A 9,511-nucleotide genomic window follows, 5' to 3' on the forward strand; every position below is an offset into this window, starting at 1 on the left:
AACTTAATAAGAATTTTAATTGAATTAAATAAACCGGCCGATTGAGACCTAAACCGGTATATTTCTCATTCTCTCCTCCCTTCTCTCTCTCTCTCTCTCCCTCTCTCTCTCTCTCTCTCTGTTCTTTTACATATTTGCAATCTACTATTGCTGTTATCGAGTTATAGCGGTTTTCACGAAATACCGCTAATCTTCATCCATTTCCAGCGTCGATTCACTTTGGAATAATCCCCGACCATCAGTGAATGTTTTTTTAATTAATTGGCTAATTGAAAATCCAATGTCGCGACGATGAGTTCTGCCAGAGTTCCCTTAATTCTCTTCTTGCATTCTCGAAGGAATCAAAATTTTCTCGAATTAATTTCATGAGTAGCTATTCAATAATTTTCATGAACAAGATAAATTTTGCCTCTTTACTTCTTTTATCAATTTCACGGCAAAAATATTTATCTCTCGCATATAAAAATTCTAGCTCTCTCTTCGCTAAATATTTTGGCCAGTAAAATGCTTCCCATTCCAGTAACCTAATAATTAGTCCGTCGATTATCGAGCGTATGACTGGTATGCACGGTGCATTTCGTTCGAGAGACTGCGGTAATTAATCCGCATGGTTTAGCATGATACGGGCGTGCGAAAAGTTCGTTGATGCGACAGAGAACGATTAACCAAAAATTAAACTATATATTATATATTATCTCGTAGATATACGGCAGAGCGTTTTACGGGCTAACAGAAAAGTTTTCCTTCGCCTATGTATCGTGTGCTTCCTCTCCACACGAGAGCAGGGAGTGATGGATGATAAAAAGCTAAAACAATGTCTCGCAGAGTCGTGTAAATATCAAATATTTTATCGTAAAACAAATAAAACAATTATCTTAGTATTAATTTTACCTTTAAATAATAATATAAGAGAAAAAATCGTTACGATATCCTCGAAATATAGAGGTTAAAGACCCTTTATTCTCTTGTCGTGTGTGTGCTTTTAGCTATCACATTCCCGTTCGTCAAATATAGAAATGAAACGTAATTTTCATATTTCAACAGATTTATCTCTGATTATTAGATCACATTTAACGTCGAAGGTGAGAGGCGAGAATACGAATCAGACTCGTCGATCGAGCACGAATTAATTTAATTAAACTAGTCGCCCGTCTATTTATAGATGTGTTCGCGCGAACCAAAACGGCGCGTCGCACAGCGAGAAAATGCACGTGGAAACGCACGAGAAGAGAAGAATTCCTCTTTGTAGAGACCGATGACTGCGATAAATTCGGCGATCGCGCGCGGACACAAATAACGTTTCGTTCCTCGAACGGGGAACGAAACTGCTCCCGCCAGACCACTTAACGGCAGTCCATCGCGCCCAATTTCCGAACGAAATCATCTTCCAACGATGGGGAAAAAAAACATAACGGAGGGAATGGGGGGGAAATCGCGCGCGAACGAGATGAAGACAATTCCCGCAAAATTAGATCGTCGCGTCACCCCTAGTATAATTCCTCGCGCGTTCACGCCGGATGGCGAATAAATAAAATTTTCCATCGCACACCCCCGGAGTGATTCACGGGAATATTACCGGCGCGAACGGCGGACGGTGATCGTTAAACCGAATTAATTCAGATGTGAAATAATGAACGCGACTGGTCGGCGTTTTCGCTCAACGATAAAGGCTACACGCGTGCGTAGGACTTAATTCTACCCGTTTAATTTTCGAAATTTCAGGAACGTTTTCAACAGATTACTACCCTCGCGGCTTGCGCGAGTATTTGCGTGCATTAACAGATTAATCTTTGGAAAATATTTACATCCGTGCGAAATGTCCTAGTAAACAAAAATCTAGATATAGTTATAAATAAATATATATAATTGTGTATACAGAATATACTTATATATTTTCTTTTTTTATGTACTCTCTGTCTGTATAAGAAAAATAAAGTAAAAGAAGTAATTAAAAAATAATAATTTTTGCATTGTTTTTTTGGAAAAAAATGAAGTTTGCTATTAAATTATAAAATATTAAATTATAAAATATATATAATTATATACGTATTTTTTACATAAATAATTATATATTTTATATATGTACTTTTTACATAAATAAATAGTTATATATTTTATATATGTAAGTTTTACATAAGTTTTTACATAAATAATTATATAATTAAATTACTATGTAAAATTTATTTAATTTCCACGTCAACTGGAACACCTGTCTGCCCAAAATTTAGCGCTGTTTCCGTGTGACAGCTTAAAAAATTCGTCTACTCAAGAGCTTTCAAAAGATGTGTGGCACTTTGTAAAAATTAAAAATGGTGGATTTACCATAGCGTCTGGAACTGCCGAAAATTGCATGAATTTCCCGAAAAATCTTAGACATTTCCTTTTAGAAGATGAATTCAGGCTAAAAAGACTTTTTTTGAAGATAATCGAGATCACTGTTCATGAATCTGAAGTTAGGTTAACGAAATTAAAAATGGCGGATCCAAATGGCGCCTAAAACTGCTGTAATCCTATGAATTTTTCGAAAATTCCTAGTTATTATCTTCTGAATGTTTGAATCAAACTCGAAATAACTTAATCAGCAGTAGCCCACGAATAAAAACGATTTTTTCAGGGCGTAAAAAGATAACTCACCGCAAACAGTAGTCGTGAAAACAACTGTTGGAGAAACTGAATTCAATGATTAATAATTTTCGGTAATTATTCGTAAAAACACGGTAGAATTATAGCTCTTATTCGTTTATTCACTGCAAAATGTGCATGCCATTTATAGCTTACATTTAATCTATAATTATCTGTCTATTAGATCTCCTTGAGCTTGAAGTGATCAATTACAAGAAAATAACAAGGAATTTTTGGGAAATTCACGCGGTTACAGCAGCTTCAGAGGTCATATTGGATCCGCCATTTTGAATTTCGTTGACTGAACCTGTCTTCTGATTCATGAACAGTGATCTCGATTTAAAAAAAAGTCTTTTTAGCCTGAATTCATCTTCTAAAAGGAAATGTCTAAGATTTTTCGGGAATTCATGCAATTTTCGGCAGTTCCAGGCGCTATGGTAGATCCGCCATTTTTAATTTTTACAAAGTGCCACACATCTTTTGAAAGCCCTTGAGTAGACGAATTTTTTAAGCTGTCACACGTTCTTGGAAACAGCGCTAAATTTTGGGCAGACAGGTGTTCCAGTTGACGTGGAATGACCGATATATATATATATATATATATATATATATATATATATATATATAAAGTAATAAGAATAATGTAAAAAATAAATAGAAAGATACATTTTGCGTCATTTTTTTAAAAGTAAAGTTTGTGATTAAATTATAAAATTTTCTCTCTCTCTCTCTCTCTCTCTCTCTCTATATTATTTATTTTATATATATATATATATATAAAGTTTGTGATTAAATTATAAAATTCTCTCTCTCTCTCTCTCTCTCTCTCTCTCTATATATATATATATATATATAATATATATATATATATAAAAAAAAAAAAAAAAAAAAAAAAAAAAAAAAAAATAATTTTCTTTTTTTAATAGTTTTATTTTTTTTTTTTTTTTTATATATATATATATATATAATATATATATATATATAGAGAGAGAGAGAGAGAGAGAGAGAGAGAGAATTTTATAATTTAATCACAAACTTTACTTTTAAAAAAATGACGCAAAATGTATCTTTCTATTTATTTTTTACATTATTCTTATTACTTTTTTCTGTGTATAAATAGACAAAGATTATAAAAAGAAAGATTATATATTCTGTATATAATTATATATGTACGATTATATATGGACTTTCTATCGGGATATAACAATGAAAAAATATTATTACGAATATCCTTTTATAATGCATGTATTGTTTCAATGTTCTTTTTTTGAAAGAAAAATTATATCGTTAGTAAAACATTAATAAAATTGCCAGTAAAAAATTGCCAGTAAAAAGAAATAGCAAATAAATATTTATAAATTAGTAAATTGTTAATTGTGCAATTTAAAAGAACTCTGTAAAATTAAAAATGTATCACATGACACTGGTATCAACTATGCTACTCGGTTACTAATGAACATAATTAATGTGAAGTGGGGATGAGCGCGCAGGAGTATAATTATGGCGATATTAATTTAACGGTGATACAATTATGACGAATATTCCTCATAATTTACAAATCCAAGCTGGATAAGTCACCGACGTTAAAATAGCGCATTCTCGTCAGAGAAATTCGCTCACGTTCATCTCTATTTTTGACGACAGATTCACTCGTATTTCGTCATAGAAAGGATACAGCGTTGCAGAATTGAAACTTACAAATACTAGATATCTCTTCCAATTCTGTCGATAGATAATAACGAAATAATGCATTCGTGTCAAAGAATCGATGCTTGATAATACAAATATAATTTAAGTTCGCTTGGTGACATTTATTTGATAGATTTCTCACGTTTTCTCGGTGGAAAAGAATATCATCCGATAAATCGCGCGATTGTGATTCGATCAGACGGGACCAAATGACCGGCGTAAAACCGCGATAGATCGATCTGAGAAACGCGGTTTTATGACCGCAGCATCGTCCCCTGGAATTGGGTATATTTACCTGCAAGAGCAATATGTTTACTGGCCGTGAAAGAGCGCGCGACTGCGAGATAAAAGTCGCTGATGCGTTCGAGCGAGTGCAGTGGTTTACACGACGATAAACCCTCGGGGGAGCGATAAAACGAGCCTCGAAAACTCGCGGGTCGCCTCGTCGGAAATAATCGCGCTCGACATTCGCGCGAGGAATATTCCGCGAGGTGTTTTATCGATGGCGATAGGTGAGACCAGAAGTTGATCATGCTATATACGGCGCGCCTCGTAAACACGGCAATTTCTCTCGCCTGCGCACAATAGGAATACGTGAAACGGCACGCTTGTAAAGCGCTAGCTGTAAGAAAGAAATACTACTGAAAGAACATCCTTCTCGAGAGAGAGAAATATTAAAATGGATGAAGAGTATAATAGATATATATCCGCGTAACTAGGTTGATATTCTGGTTGATACAATCGGAAAAGTAATAATTTGACATGAAAAAAATGGGACCAAAATAAACAAATAGAATAAATTTTTCTCGTATGAGACTTCGTTTCCGAAGTAGACCTTACAAAGAACATTGATATTACATTACGCTTACATTAAATTTAAATGACTTGTACAAGCATATATATGTATTATCAAATTTATCTCATAGGTGATTATTAAAATATATAAAAGAATATTTTTTTATATTTTTTTTCAACAGAGAACAATTTTTTATATACATTTTAATAATCACTTTACGTCGTTATATTGTCATCTCGACAATGACTATTAATAGATAAATATTAAAGCAACATTTTATTTAATAAAAAACAATATTAATATATATGTATATAAATATTATAGCCATTATTTTAAATTGCTTTTTACTTGGTAAAAAGCCATTTAAAACGATTTTAATTACATTTAAAAAATTATATGTATGCATTATTTTTATAAATAAAAATATTTAAATATTTTAAATATGTGTATGAATTATATATACATATATATTAAATAAAATTTTTACATTTATATATTAATAATTCCTGTTTGAAGTAAAAATGACACAAATTCATTAGATGTCGTTCAAGTTTAAAAAATATAGATATGTATATGAGAATGTTAATTTTTGAAATTATAAAATCATTTTTCTTGCAAACAAAGTTCTGCATGAGAAAAAATTACCTTACGATTATTCTTCATATTTTTGGCTTTTTTTCATAAAAGAATTATTTTCATAAAAGAATTATTTTCATTATAAAATTATTATCCCTGTTGTATTACCTGAATTATAAAACATTCTACATATTTATATTAAATATTTATGTCAAAGGCGCGCGTATGTATATACTGTAAAATATATTTAATCAGTTTTTATTAGTACAAACGCGAAATAAATGTCTTCTGTAGAGGGAATATTCACGAGTTAAGGGCTCGTGGCGCTCTGGAAATAACGCGTCGTTGGCTTCTTTGTTTGGGGATGTTCCCGGCTCGCGTCCGCCGCAAGATAAAGCTGCTGTATTTTAATTTTAAATGAAGGACCCCATCGTTGTCGTCGTCGTCGTCGTCGTCGTCGTCGTCGTCGTCGTCGTTGTAGCTTACGAAGATCAACGGTGTCGTTGTTACCACCGTTAGCTGACAGTCATCGTCGTTGCTCAATTTGTGCGAGCTCGCCGTTAATTCTCGTTAACTGGTGCAAATCCCGCTCATCCGCTACCTCGAAGACGCTCGAAAAATCGTCGGGTGATGTCTTAGTTGATCCGAGAAAGGGATATAGAAGAGCGGAAGGATTTCCAAGAGTTTGACAGAACGACTAGGGTAAAAAGGATCTTATTGGCGAAGAATACTAGACCAAGTCGAGCGAAAGGAGAAACTCATCGTGCGCGCAAACAGCTTTCGTAACTGGCTATTAAATTTTCAAAGAAAACCCGCGCTCGGAACCGATCTCGTTTCGACACCGCGAACTTTATAACCGGGAATTCGAGCAAGAGATGAGATAGTCGGATTGCCGCGTAATCGGAAATCTTTTAGCTAATCTCATTCTTGTATCCCTCGTCCCTCGAATGTTCTCTATTCTTTAATCTCGCTGACACGCGGATGAGTCAGAGCTTTCGAGATGAAGGCGGAAGACCATCCTTGTCTTCCTTTCCCGAAGAAAGTCGAGAGGGAGAGTCTCGGCGACGAGACGGATCTCGCAGTTAATAAACGTCACCGAGGGAGCGAGTCTTGAATTCGCGAGAATAAATGGAAAGCAAACAAAGTGACATGTCAGCACGGTCTGTGTTGTCGGGGTGCGCCAAAGAAATACAGTGCCATTACGGTGAGAATTTGCATCGGTAAATGCCGACGAGTAAAAACGCATCCAGGAACTTTGAAAGCGCTTGGTCAACGTTTATCTCGCAAAACAAAAACCCTCCCTCGAAAACAGCATTGCAGGATTCGTGATCGAAACGAAATATGCGACTTATGCGCGATGCACATCTCGAGATGAGATTTTCCGCGATAAGAAAATACGAGGAACAACTCTTCCTCGATAAGTTCAGAATCGAGCCTGCTGAGTGATGGAAAGAAAAGAGGGAATAATATTCCCAACGCGCGTTCAAGCGACCAAAGTTCACGCCAACGATAGCGAAAGCGGACGAGGAAGGATGGAATCAGCCAAGTTTCGAGAATTTCATTCTGCCTTAACCATCGAGATTCCGTGCTGGAGGCTACCGGCAAACAAAGAAATTATTTCGCGCCGCTTTGGACGCGTCGTCCCCGGATAAACGGAGTTATTCCGCGAATGAAGTTTTCCGAGTTGGGGCACAAAAGGTTGTATGAGGGAAGAGATTCGCGGCAATGAAATCTTGAGCGAGGACAAATTAGACGAGTAGACACGAGCTAGAATCGTCGAGACAGATCTCTCGAAAGCGAAATTTCGCAAAATATCGAGACTCAAAAGTAGACAATAACAACTTGGAACTTCGTTTCCTAAGCGTTCGTTTTATTTCTCACCTCTAGATGAGAAATCTCTTCTTCGCAAAAGATCGCGAAGAGCGAATCGGAAAATCTGCTCCTTGGTTGCGATCGTATTCGGGAAAATGCGAGAACGATAACGCTTGTTTTTCGCGAATTAAACACGCTTCTAGGAACAATCGAGGAACGATCGTTTCACCGATGAAAAGGGAAGATTACTTTCGGCCGATTGAGGTGAAAGATGCGTCGAAATCGAGCGAGCAAACGAGCGACGAGCGACTTTTGCCAGCTAAACGTTTCTTTAATAATAGTTGAGCGCGTTGAACGAGCGGAGGCTCTCGAGAAAGAAATATTTAAAAGGAGCTTAGTCATAATTTATGAGAGAAAAATTGAAGATTCATACTCGGTCAAGGGCGAGATCCTTCTGCGACCGCGAAAAAAAGAAAGAGGACGATATCGACGCGGCTCCCGGCGAACTATTTGAAACGAGTGAAACGAGGCAAGATTTCCATCCCCGCGAAAAGAGGGAAGACGATCCCGCGGTTAATGAACATCGACGAGTGAGCTTGCACAAATTTGGCGGAAGCAAGGCAAAGCAAATTGAGTGAGGCGGCAACGGAACTATTGATCCGGGTTACTCCTCCCTTTCCCCGTCCGGTTTCTCCCTTGACCCCCTCCGGCGCCCCTAAACCCCAGTCCCGATCCTCTTCACCCCTGCAACCGCCTCAAGTCGGACGAAAAATTTCGTCCGTCAGACATCCTCGAGCAAAAACGCGAGATTTCTTGAGACGTTTCATTGACGTTTCAGAGACGTTTATTTCTCGACGTCTTTATGTGTGAATATAAAATCGACGGCTCGATGTAATGAAACTTGCGGGAAAAAAACGTGCAATTTTTTTTTATTAAATAAAAACCAATGTAACTTTAGCTATAGACGTCACGGATCGAGCTTGCAATCCATTTTCGACTTCTCTTGCAGTAGCAAAAATAATTAAATACCTATTTACGCTCGACTCCACATTGGTTCTTTAGTTGACTCCGCTGCAGGACGAAACAAGTTGCAACAAGGTACGCGCGATATTTCTTCTCAGTTGTCATGGCGATTCGATGGATTGTCGGTTTTAGCGATTCGGTTCCGTTCGTATCAACGAGCGAATTTAAATTACTAGATCGGACGAGTGGTTTTGTAAACAAATGAGAGTACAGGATAGAAGAGAAGAAGAGAGGGAAAGAAAGACAGAGAGAGGATGGCTTTTGTGGAACTGATAACCGCGAGCGAATATTGCCTCCCGACATCGCTCTTCTCTCTCTATCTCCCTCTCTGTATCTGTCTCTGTCTTTCTCTGTCTGTCTCTGTCTCTCTCTTTGTCTTATTCTATCGATTCTCGCTAATCTACCTGCAATTACAGCAAACGAATTTTCAGTAGAACAATATAATTCGCTACCGTTGCCATTTTGTCGATAATTTGACGCGAATCGCCTCCATTAACGAAAGTCGGGAAGAACGCACTCGCCATTTAAATATATGCTAATGATAATAATTACACAACTCATTGTTGCCCGAGATTGTTAGATAATAATTATTCGCTGTTGTTCGCCAAGGACGATAATGAGCAGCACGATCGTTTGCCCGGATCCTAATTAGCACGCTTCTATCTATCGATATTAATAACATCCGCTTTTCATTCGGGAAAGCAGGAAAAGGTTACGCAATTATGGTAAACAAATTAATTCGTTAAGTCTTTATGACGATTCGTTCCGATGATATGGCACATCCGAATCTAATGCTGTATAAATTTGTTTTCTCCAAGATGGAAAAAAATTTATCGATATCCTTGTCTTTGAATTTTTTTCAAAATCTAAAGAACGCGCTTCCTATGTTTTAACATAAATTAAAATTAGTTTCGAAATCGATATTCCACCATAATTGACCATCGTTATTATCATTTATATTTGTTTAATTGTCATAATTATTCATACTCATGC

Source organism: Camponotus floridanus, unplaced genomic scaffold (genome assembly GCF_003227725.1).
Source record: "Camponotus floridanus strain SB8 unplaced genomic scaffold, Cflo_v7.5 scaffold2, whole genome shotgun sequence".
NCBI classification, from domain to species: domain Eukaryota; kingdom Metazoa; phylum Arthropoda; class Insecta; order Hymenoptera; family Formicidae; genus Camponotus; species Camponotus floridanus.